Genomic DNA, 12,724 nt, shown 5'->3' on the forward strand with positions numbered 1-12,724 from the left:
GGATCAGATTTATTGTCAGTACATACATGACATCACATACAACCCTAAGATTCTTTTTCCTGCGGGCCAGGCAGAATGACCACATATTAATAGTGCAAAAAAAAAACTGTATACAATATACACATGTAAACAAATAATTAAATGAAACAACTGACTGTGCAATGCAAAGAGGAAAAATAACAAACAATAAGGTGCAAAAGTAAAAGTCCTTAAATGAGTCCCTTGAAATTATTTTTGAGGTGTCTGATGGTGGAGGGGTAGCAGCTGTTCTTGAACCTGGTGGTGCGTGTCTTATAGCACCTATACCTCTTTCCTGATGGAAGCAGTGAGAATAGAGCATGTGGTGGGTGGTGTGGATCCTTGATGATTACAGCTGCTCTCTTACAGCAGTATTCCTTATAGATTCTCTCAGTAGTGGGGAGGGTTTTGCCTGTGATGATCTGGGCTGTTTTCATTACCTTTTGGAGGGCTTTATGCTCAGGGGTATTGGTGTCCCCATAGAAGACTGTGAGGCATTTGGTCACCACACATCTGCAGAAATTTTGCAGGATTTCTGGTGTCATACCAAACTTCTGCAAACTCCTGAGGAAGTAGAGGTGCTGACATGCATTGTTCATGATGTCATCAGTGTGTTTAATTCATGAAAGATCCTCTGAGATAGTGACTCCTAAGAACTTAAATTTGCTCCCTCTCTGCATCTCTGATCCCCTAATGATCATCAGATTGTGGAGTATGAGGTTATTGTTGGTGCAGCATTTGGCCAAATTTTCAATCTCCCTTGCATTGCCCCTTTTTATACAAACCACTACCATGGTACCATCAGCAGATTTGTAGATGAAGTTATTGTCATACCGAGCCACACAGTCATAGGTGTAAAATGAGTAGAGCAGGGAGCTAAAAATGTAGCCCTTTGGTGCTCTGGCTCTTTTGGAGATTGTGGAGGAGAAGTTCTCACCATTCTTCACTAATTGTGGTCTGTAGGTGAAGAAATAAAGAATCCAATTACACAGTGGAGTGTTAAGTTCCAGGACTTGAAATTTGCTGCTCATATTTGAGGGGATGATGGTGTTAAATGCCAAACTGTAGTCAATAAAGAGCATCCTGATGAATGCATCTTTGCTGTTCAAGTGTTCCAGGGCTTTGTGTGGAGCCAGTGAGATGGCATCCGCCGTAGACCTATTAATACAAATGGTGAATTGGAAGAGGTTCATGTCGCCATTCAGACAGGAGCTGATATCCTTCAACACCAGTCTTTGAAAACACTTCATCACTGAGGATGTGAGCCCCACTGGTCGATAGTCATTTAGACAGGTTACCACTCTCTTTTTGGGCACTGCAACATTTGAAGCCTGTTTGAAACAGGTGGGTACCATGCCCTGCCGGAGTGAGATGTTGAAGATATCTGTGAATATGTTGGTAAGTTGGTCAGCACAAATTTTTAATGCTCTGCTCTTTTTTACTTTTCATATCAGATTCCAAACAACTGTGGTACTATACTTCTACAGAAATCCTTTTGTAAAACTGGAGGGAGTGTATAGTGAAGCAAAGTGGATAAATGTGCAAACCTCATCATCCTATCATCAATAATGTTCATCAGAGGTGGGAAGACACTGGGCACTCTGTCCATTAGTGCAGAGTGAAACTCAGAGTGAGGAGTTACGGCAAGGTTTTACACCCATTTATAATTTTCTTATCTGCAACCTAAAAGTTATCTATCTTAAAAATGAAGAACCACAGCACAGTGATCTAACTGCCTCACAGCTGCATCCCTGATCTCTGGTACTGTCATTGTGGAGTTTGCATGTTACCTCTGTGACTGTGGGTTTTCCCTTGAGTGCTTTGGTTTCCTTGCACATGTCAAGGATGCGCTGCTTGGCAGATTAATTGGCTGTGAAAATTACATCTTGCATAACGAGATGGGAGAAGAACCAGGAGGAATTGAAGGACATTTGAGAAAGAATGGGTTACTGGCAAAAAACTGGGTCAGTGGTCCTGATGGGAATCCTCGTGACCAGATGAGGTCTTAAATGGCTGTGCATTAAGTATATATGACAACTATTAAGTTCTTGTTTTGTTGCTTACAAAATTATACCAGCTGAGGCAATGAAATGATGACGTTGATACAATACAAATTTGCTTGCTTCAAGCCCATTTATAACCTTATGGAATTAGCCCATCAAAACACACTTTGATTCAGATGACCCTATTCTTTTAATAAACACCTTTCAGGTATTTCCAGAAGAAAATAAATTTTTCCTGTGCATGTTCATAGCCTGACCTCCCATTAATCACTAGGTTCAAACTGCCTGGAGTTAGACAACTTTTGGAAAGATTTTTTTTTCCCTCAAAGAAATGGTTGAAATTCCATTGAGATTCCCCTGACCCAAAGTGTAAGATTCATGCACAAGCTGAAGAAATATATAGTATTTACATAATTTCTCCAGGTTTTCCAAAATATTCTGCTGAATTCATGGTGAATCATTGGGAAAATTGCAGGTGAAAAGCCGTCTCTCACATTTTAATGGGAGAGGTGGTATGGCATGATGTAAATGAGGAATCATTTAGTTATGGATATGAGACTTCTCTACAGGAGATAAGGGAGAATAATATTTACCTCACGTATCCTTACAGATATGATAAGGTGAAATCTTAGAATGAAGGTAACATTAATAAATGAAAGAACTGTAAGAGGACACGAAGATGACAGTAAGAATGGATTTTTAATTTCAATGCATTAAAGTATGTTAAAATATTTAACAAAAAGAATATTGAAGTTAAATGGATTAGTACTACATAGAAGTGATTGAATGCTATTTGAAATATGGTGAATTTAAACTGGTAACTTCTTTGAAATGTTATTTCAGGAAGATTGTAATAATTTAGTGCCTACTTTCATTGAATAATTTAGTACTGAGCTTGGCTTGACTTTGAGAATACCATCTATTTAAAATAATCCTGCACTAATTCCATCATTTTTTAAATCTTCACCACATTTTTATCCGCATCCAGCCATTCTTGTATTTTTTTTGGTGCAATTCCCAGAGGCCAATTAATCGACCAATCTTCTGGATCCTCAGCAGGTCAAACAGAGTCGTTATGTATCAGAACCAAAGGATAACACATACCCGATGTTTCGGGGTTGAGCCCTTCATCAAAGTGTTTTATTTTTGTGTTTTTACTTCAACCACGGTGTCTACAGAATTTTGTGATTTACAATCTACTGGATCCTGGGGCTCCAGGAGGAAATCACAGACCCAGGGAGAATCTGCAAACTCTGCATGGAGAACACCATGGTCACGACTCAACCCCAGTCTCTGGTGGTGTCTGGCAGTAACTCCTCAGACTCCTGCTCAGAGGAGTTCCTAATGCAGCTGGAAACCATGTGTCACCTCGCTTTCACCACAATGCATTAACTTTTATTTTTAACGTATTTTCATTGATTTTAATAAAGAACAATGAGATTATATGAATAGTTACACATAATTAATAAAACAATCAGTATATCAGAAACAAATGTCAATGGTAAAACATTCATAATTCATAATCCAGATTTTAAAAAAAAGAATAATAAAAAAAGAGGGAAAAAAGGAAAAGATAGAAGAAAAAAGAGTTAAAAAAAAGAAACAAAACAAAAAGAGAGAAAACTCAGTACCCCTCCCTAACAGTGTTTCCAGGTGTTATATGTGATTAGCACTAGAAGAAAAATGAAGGAAAATAAAATATATGTATAAAAAGAATGTGGAAAAGACACAATCAGACAATTCAATTACATGGAAGTAAAATTATAAAGTAAGTGAGTCATAAATCTCCAGCACAGTGTCTGGAATTTTATATATGAATTATTAACTGAATAGTGAATCTTTTCCATCTTCAAACAACACATGATGATACACAACCACTGATCTTTAGTAGATGGGGCAGTATCCCGTCAATTTAAGTAAAATAGTATGTCTCGCCATAACAGAGTCAAGAGAGATAGCATGACCAGAGACAGAAGAATCATTGTACTGAAGAGAGCCACCAAAGGATTTGGTGCCCAATCTATATTAAAAATTGTAGATAAAGTGTGGTAAACCTCTCCAGAACATATGAATTAATGACGCTTCACCGCTCTTACGCCTGTCAGAAGGACTCATATCAGGGTAAAAGTGAGACAATTTAACCTTAGGCATACGTGCTCTGTGCACTACCTTAAATTGTAATAGACAATGACGGGGCACCCCGATGCACTTTGCATTGACTCATAATTGAACCCAGGTCACCCAAGTGGCAAATGAGAATCCTACTTCTGAACAAATTGCATCTGATCAATTGAATAAATGCAGCAGACTGTTTGAACACAGTACATTCAAAGCACTCACAAGAAAAGCAAGGCAATTTGTTAGCTTTATCTATTTTTGGCCATGTTGATTGAGGAATAAATATCTTCCTCACAAAATGCCATGGGATCTCTCATTGATAAAAGATGATGTCCTGCTCTGTTTAGCCATACTTGCTTACATCCTGCACTTTGTCAGGGTAATACTACCCTGAACTTATTGACTGACCATGACACAATAACCTGCACTTTGTTGTGTTTAAGAATGGGTTGACTTGCTTGGATAGACCGCAAAAACAAAACACTTCATCTTGATGTCTGTGACAGTAAACCATTCAGTTTAATTTGGGATCTTTTGCAGTAAGCACATATGATTGTGATTTCATATTCAGTCCAAAACTGGCATCTCCAGCAAGCTTAAAGCTCTTTTAATAAATACTGAACTGCCAACCTTGATTATCTGTCCAAATCCTGCAGAGTTTGACCTCCTCAGTTCTGCCTCATAGATGAGACTGAGTCCATGCTAACACTTCAAATGTGATTCATTTGTCCTGATGTCTGTACATTGTGCGGGAAAAACAATGGAAGTGACAAACAATCCTCCAAATGACTAATAACAGGAGAAGAATTATGAACGAAGTCTTGAAATAATGATCTCTGTGTAGCAGAGACAAAAAGGAATGGATTGTATTTCCTTTGGTCAACAGGTTGTCAGAGGACTGCTGGCTATGTACTTTCCACAGATCTGCACATTCATGACTGCTTTGCCTGTGCATTGCCACATAGACCATACAGTGCCACCCAATTTACATTGAATTAACCTAAACCCCTGGTATGTTTCAAATGTACATGGAATATAGGTTAATTTAGTGTAAATTGGGCATCATGGGCTCGTTGGCTGAAATGGCTTGTTACCGTGCTGAATGTCAGATGTCTTTCCCTCTACTGTTAGTGTCACTACTGAGTTTAGGGGTAGTTTCAGCTCTGGTTCATGAGGCCTGATTTTTCCATCATGGTCTCATTCAATTTCTTGAGCATTCTGACTTTAAGTAAGAGAAGGTTGTAGCGGGCTGAACGGTTTTATTATATTTTTGTTTATTTTTTTAATATTTCATCATATACTGTATGTTGTTTATAATTAATTTCATGTGCTTCCATCTATTTTTTGTCTTATATTTTAAATCTTATTTTAATTCAGTGTTTGTCCAAGATATTTATAAATGTTTGAAATAGTCATGAAACTGTCTTGAGAGGGGCAAGGTGAAGGCATGGAGTGCCACATATTGGGTTCAGGCCAAGAATACAAGAACAGTCAAGGAAAAATAGTGATTTTCATGCTGAAAATATATTTGAGAAGAGAGAAAAGTGATTCAACCTGTTCACTGCCCGAGGAGTACTGAGGATTTGTGGACAGCATGGGCTTCTTCCATTCTAAACAGTTGGAGAATACTCTCTTCTTTACCAGTGACTCAAACTTTCTCACCGACAGGCCAACACAAGTATTCTTTTGCTTACTGTCGGCCTCCTCTAACAAACCAATGAGCCATCAGTAGAGGAAGGGAGGCAAGCTTGAGCCCATTCCCAGACCACCAACGAGACTTTTGATTCAGTGAGAAACTTTTCTGAGCATTTTCATGTTTTTCTTGTCACCCAACATACAGACTTATTTTATATATTCATTGCTTATTATATCATTAATGTTCTTCTTTGTCCTGTCGTTGTGAATCATCATTTGGCCACATGGTGAAGTTTCAAGTGTACTTTATTCAGACCCTGAGCATTAAAATGTTGTGGAACAATTGACAAAGTTTGGCATCTGTGCAGTGACATTCTATATCTTAGCATTATCTAAATAATTGGATGGTTTATTGTCACAAAACAGTGATACAGAGAAAAACTTTGTTTTGCTTGTCACAAAGGCAGCTCGCAACATGTCACCACACTCCAGCGCCATTTTGGATCCACAAAAAGTAAGTTCACAGAAAATGTAATGAAGATTAATCATTATAATAGTCGCATTTAATTTTAATACATTTAACACTTAGATCAAAAATCACAGCAGTTTCTGGGCAGGGATCTGGCATAATGGTTATTCCAGTTTAGTCCCATAGCTGTCTTGAGTGTGGTCTGGTTTCCACTCTCCCTATTATCAGAGCCTATCTGATCACACTGGCCTCTGCTGCCAAATTTGGTCCTCTCGCTCTCCACAACCACTGCCACTTCCTCACACATTCTTAACATGGTCCCCTGATTGGATTCATGTGACCTCACCTGCAGTGCTCTCAGTATAGTCCCCTTGTTGAGTTTCTGTGACCTCCCCTTCAGTAGTCTCAGCATGCAGTCCCCTGGTTGGGTTCCAATGACCTCACCTGTAATATTCTCAACATGGTTCCCTGGTTGGGTTGTTGTGATCTATTATGACCATGGCTTGGGTGGTATTTAGGTAATGATAGGATTGCCAACCTGCTGGGCTGCACAAAGTGATACCAAGGCCTCCTGATGGGCACTGCCCATGTTCATATCCAATTAATGGATTAGTACCAAAAAGAACTGTGAAGATAAGAATTAATGTTGCTGGATCAAATTGGCAAATGGGTGATTGAACATTTTGAGCTATTTAATTGTCATATGTATTCTTTATTCAAATTATTTATATCAGGGTCTTTCATTATAATTTTCAAGAAGCTCTTACAATTTTGTTTTTCTTCCCAGCCTTAGTTAATGAAATGAGAACAGGAAAAGAAAAGCTGAGATGCAAGGCGGAAGACCTGTCACCATCTGAAAAGAGAAAATAACAGGTTAGCATTTTGGGTGCAAATCTGTCTGATGCTGACAGACTTATTGTTTACTTCTAGCATTTTCTGTTGCTATTTTCGATTTTTGGTATTCCACCTCCTTTTCTTCTCATTTCTTCTTTCAATTAAACCCTCAGATCACAGCATTCAAAGTAATTAAATTCCAAGGCAAAGTAACAAGCTCTCATCTAGCTTCTTAAGGAGAGTCAAAGTAAAATTGAATTTTCAACACTAAGTAACTTACATTAACTTGTTGACAAGTTTTCTTTCCATAACAAAAGGAGCAGAGTGCAAGAAGGAAGGAACATTGCAATAATCCTTTGGGCAACTCTACAATAAAATATTTCATCAATTAATTTTGGTTAAAATTACAGATTTAATTAAATCATAAGATTTCCACTGAAAATATTAAGTAGAGCAATTCTACTAAAAAATTACAAATAATTCTCCAATGTAGCTGACTAATAAAAACAAACTTTGCCATCATATAAGTCATAACCTTTTCAAATCTTTGACGTGACATGGTATGTTTCCAGGAACTGTATCTCCATCCAATAAAGTGTCCATGTAACTTCCAAAATGATGCTTTTAAAAGGAGTTTGAGAGAGCTAATTGGCCTGTCAATGTCAGTAATTTTACTTGTCTCACAGTGATGAGGTAAAATATCAATGATTTTCTTAAAGCACATAAAAGGGATTACCCTGGCATCTTCATGGGTAAGTGTTCCTTGCTCAACAAATTATTTCATTAATTGAGACTGTACACTGCATGTGTTCATTTGTGAAGTTGAACATGATTCTACCTGAATTAAGAACAGATTTATTCAACCAACAAGACTTTAGTTTAAATTGAATGGAAGGAAAGAAAGGAGAAATAGTCAGCACACCATAGGAAATAGAAGCTGGGATAGGCCACTGTGGTGATATGACCACAAGCCTACTGCAGGAGGCGATCTCTGTGCCGGCAGGAAGGCCACCTAAGGGGCTGACTCCACGTGGCTGGCTGTCAATCAGCCAACCTGAATAGCCCACCTAGGGGGATGACTCCACCTAGCCGGCTGTCAATCAGCTGACCTGAGCCGGCTTCCTCCTAAGCCAGTCATACAGGGAGCCACCAGGGCATGAACTGGTGTTCAGACTTATACTGGAATAAAGCCTGTTGTTCAGTCTTTTGAGTTTCGTGCTTGTTTGCTGCTACCTCAGTGCTCCATAGCCACTTTGCATTCAACAATATTCTAGTCAGCCTGATGTTTGTACTCATTTGAATATTTTGTAGGTTGAGGAGATCTACAATGGTATCTACATTTGCTAATGAAAGCACAATTGTCGGCAGAATCACAAACGCCAATGAGGAAGCAAACGGGAGGGAGATATGTCAGTTTGTTGAATGGTGTAACGACAACAACTTTGTGCTCGATGTCAGCAAAACCAAGGAGATGATTGTGGACTTCAGGAGGAAGTCAAGGAACATGACCCAGGCCTCATCGAGGGCTCAGTAGTGGAGAGGGTCAAGAACTTCAGGTTCCTGGATGTAAACACCATGAAGGATCTGTCCTGGAGCCTCCATGTTGATTCAGTCACAAAGAAGGCTCACCAATAGCTTTACTTTGCGAGGTGCCTGAGGAGGTTTGGTATGTCACTGAAGACTCTCATAAACTTCTACAAGAGAGCATATTGGCTAGTTGCATCACTGGCTGGAATGGAGGCACAAACCCTCAGGTCAAGAAGAAACATGTTATCTTGGCCTGCGACATCACAGGCACCAAACTTCACTCCATTGAGGACATCTACATGAGGTGGTGTCTTAAAATAGCAGCCTCTATCCTCAGGGACCCTCACTGCCCAGGCCATGCCCTCTTCCCTCTGCTACCTTTGGGTAAAAGGTACAGGAGCCTAAAGACGAGCCAAGCACGCAACAGCACAAGAACAGAATCTTACCCTCTGCCATCATATTCCGAAAAGCAATGAACCACAGACACCATCTGACATTCACATTTCTTGCACTATATTTATTTATTTTTTAAGGTGGTTCATTTAAACATTTGCACTGAGATGATGCTGCAAAACAATGATACATGTATGAGCATAAATTTTGATTCTGATTCTGAACAGGATCCCCTTAATCTTCATTCCCCAATCATCCAAAATCAACATATGGTCCACCTCCACTGGAATTTCAAAAACTCGCAGCTCTCTAAAAGAAGTAATTTTTCCTTATCCTATGACAAAAGTTTCTGGTCGAAGGGGTTCTACTGCAGAGAATTTCCTCAGAATATCCACTCTGATGAATCTTCTCAGAACCTTAAAGAGATCACCTCTCAGAGATACAAAACTACAGTATTTTGCATAATATTTCTGAAAAAGGTAAGTTTCTCCTCCTGGGAATCAATAACCCTTTTCTAACTGGTTAATCTGTAAATTGGCCAATGATCCAGCTGAAAAAAATGTTTTTGCCATTCATACATATAACTGGTTCTCTGCATCCTTTCACACTTAACGCCTATCCTCCATCAGTGACGTCTGAGTGAAGCATCCACTAATAATGATCTTGTATTTAAACAAAATGAATCATGCCTAATTATTACATAATTAAGTTTTATGTACTGCACAGCATGAGCCCTTCAGCCCCTGTTGTGCTGACCTATATAAAGCTTTATAAATTTATAAAATTCTGTGGGAAAGTCGTATAAAACACATAGCTGTACAATTTATAAAGACTGTGGGAATGTCAGGGATGAAATACATGCATCGAGCGATGGCAGATCTACCCTCCCAGACTTCTGTGCAGCAGAAAACCCTCCATGTGTGCTCCATGCATACAGCCCTTTTTCACCAAATGGAATTCTGGGAGGGCAGGTCTGCCATAACTTGATGAATGTATTTCATCCCTGACTTTCCCACAGTCTTAATAAATGTTGTGGCTGGTTTTATTGCTGCTACCACATTACTACAGTGGTTTATAAATTGTTTGATACTGTACATAATGGTTGATTATGTTATAATGATTAGGCCTGATTAAATTTGTTTAAATCCAAGATTGTAATAGATTTATCAGGATTTAGTAAATTGAATACAAAGTTTATACCAGTGTTTTTCAACCTTTTTCTTTCCACTCACATACCACTTTAAGTCATCCCTATGCCATAGGTGTTCTGTGATTAGTAAGGGATTGCTTAAGGTGGTTTGTGTTTGGGAAGGGAAGGTTGAGATTCACTGTTCTAGACCCAATTGTTATTGAAATATTTTGCTTGAGAAAAATTGTCACTGGCCCATTTCCTTTGGAGTTATGAAACCGTTCACATAACTAGTCAATTAGGTACAATTAAAACAGTGGCTTTCAAACTGTTTCTTTCCACCCACATACCACCTTAAGCAATCGCTTACTAATCACAGAGCACCTATAGCATAGGGAATACATAAAGTGGTATGTGAGTGGGAAGAGAAAGGTTGAGAACCACTAGTTTATACTTTCTATTTATTCCTTTGTTTCCTGCACATACCAAAACATCATCAACGCTTCACTAGATAGTCCATGTCCCTTTCACACTGGGCACCTACCTATGCAGTCCATTCCCGGCATGATTTGATGCCTGTGTGCCAATTAAAGAGCTTTCACACTGGTCTTTTAACCGGTAGATTGGCCTTCCATTACTAGGACAAGGTGCCAGTGTGAAAGGGGCTGATGTTGTCAATCCATTGGATTGATTCAGGAACTGAAGGTACTAACATCTCATTAATTGCTTCTTGAATTGAACCCTCTAATATGAGTTGAGAAGACAATTTTAGCACAAAGCTGAAATCCACAATCGAATATAAGTCGAATGACCAATTGATCTGGGTCAGTGATGTTAGCAAAGTGAAAACTTGATACTGTACATAATGGTACATAATGGTTGATTATGACCTCCACTGGTTCATTAGTATTTGATTTAGCTGGAACCTTCTGACTATTTCTGTCAATATAATTTGTGGAAGTTGGGTGATCTCGATTCTAGAAGCCAGATATTCCTTGGATTGATGTCTCGTTCTTCTAATCAGATCTCAACAGAACAATATATTGCATCGTTTTCATGAAGCAGGCAGAGGTGCATCATGAATGAACTTGATCATCAGTGAGATAAGTTGAAACGCTGATGATGTGAGAGATAGACTGCCTGCAAATAGTGGAGAATCTCTCTCCTTTATATTTATGAGGCATTTCAATGGAAAGAGATGCAGCTTGTTTTATTTGGTATTAGTATTCCATTCCAATGATCTTCTAATTAATATTCTGCTGATTTAATGATCTTACAAATATTAACATTATTTGATTTATTATTTTCTCGCAGGGTGCAGGAAAAGTAATTGTACCTTTTTTTTACATTATTTGTGTAACAATGCTTCTGCACTTCAGCAGAATTTATTGCTTGGGTGCTGGTTTTCTCATTCAGTACTTTGCTGTAATACATAGCCTAATGATCAGGTTTTCATAATTATGTACTTCGATGTGTGCTTAAATTGTATTGCACTGTTATTTTCAAAGCAGATTTATTAAACCAGAAGCCTTTTTTTATGAGTAAATTTATAGTTTAGATTTCATTTTATTGAATATCGAGAGCAAACAAACATGAGGTTGGCGCAAGGTAATTATTCGATTAGAACTCCAGCATTCGACTCAGAAGCAAAACAAGACAGTCTCATTCATGGGCAAATTATCCATCTCTTCGCCTGGAGTTAATGGATTGAAATTTTGAATAGTGTCCCAGTCTCTAAGATCAAATCTGGCATGGTGAAACAAGCTCTGTGCCAGGAAGACTAATGTGTAAAATCTATAAATCATTATGCAGGATGCAAGCAATAAATATTATTTTCCATCATTTTTAAAAATATTAATCTATTTAAAGAAATCTAATTTATTATCGCTATTCTTACACCTTGTGGATATTTGTATTGGATAAGAAGGTAAAGAATTTAGATGCCATGGTGACTTTACTGTGGAAGATACGTGTGTTTGAAGGATAGCCTGTGCCAGTGGACATTCCATTTTTGAACTTGGAAGATAAGAGGCGCTGGAAGAGAAGAGGCAGAATGATGAGTAAATCATAACGCCATTGAAAACTCAGAACTGGTCCTAGAAATGGTGTTGGAATAAATACATATAAAGACTGTATCAAATTTTAGTCTGGGATTAAAAATATGCTAATCTGACAAGAGCTCTTTTAAAAATTGAGGCCAATCAATAGCTGAATTACTGAATGGAGTTGAGAAAGTCCTGGTGTGACACTGACAACACTGACTCTTTGTGGCAGTGGATGTGATCACTGCAGCCTGGTATTGTTTTTTGTTTGTTGCAATAAATTACTGATGTTCAGAGACATATCATCATTTCCATTCCCATTCCCAATTTAGTACAGTAAAATCCCCATTATCTGGCACTCAGTCAACCAGAAACTCAAGCAACCAGCAAAAAAATGGAGTAAATAAATGGATTTCAAATAGATAAAGTTTTAAATAAAAGCTTAAATACAATTTTAAATTGTAAACGTGAACGTTCTCTGAAGCAACACATAACCCCTTGGGAGAAAATATTGTACCAGTGGTGCTCCCCGGTCAAGTTACAATAAAGTTGTGTT

The 12,724-nt window shown here is 38.3% G+C and overlaps 1 long non-coding RNA gene across 3 annotated transcripts in view; it reads left to right on the plus strand.

Moving 5' to 3' along the window:
• Positions 1–2,630: 2,630 nt before the first annotated feature.
• The window catches only part of LOC138742986 (uncharacterized), a 187,533-nt gene continuing 177,439 nt past the window's right edge, over positions 2,631–12,724 (plus strand). Inside the window, exons 1-4 of one of the 3 annotated variants that reach the window (XR_011344571.1) lie at positions 2,631–2,706; positions 6,238–6,288; positions 7,031–7,116; positions 8,389–8,657. This is a non-coding gene — a long non-coding RNA (uncharacterized lncRNA). Of the gene's footprint in view, positions 2,707–6,237; positions 6,289–7,030; positions 7,117–7,250; positions 7,349–8,388; positions 8,658–12,724 lie in introns of those variants that run through there. The other 2 variants (XR_011344570.1, XR_011344572.1) reach the window with 2 other exon arrangements.

Source organism: Narcine bancroftii, chromosome 9 (genome assembly GCF_036971445.1).
Source record: "Narcine bancroftii isolate sNarBan1 chromosome 9, sNarBan1.hap1, whole genome shotgun sequence".
NCBI lineage: Eukaryota > Metazoa > Chordata > Chondrichthyes > Torpediniformes > Narcinidae > Narcine > Narcine bancroftii.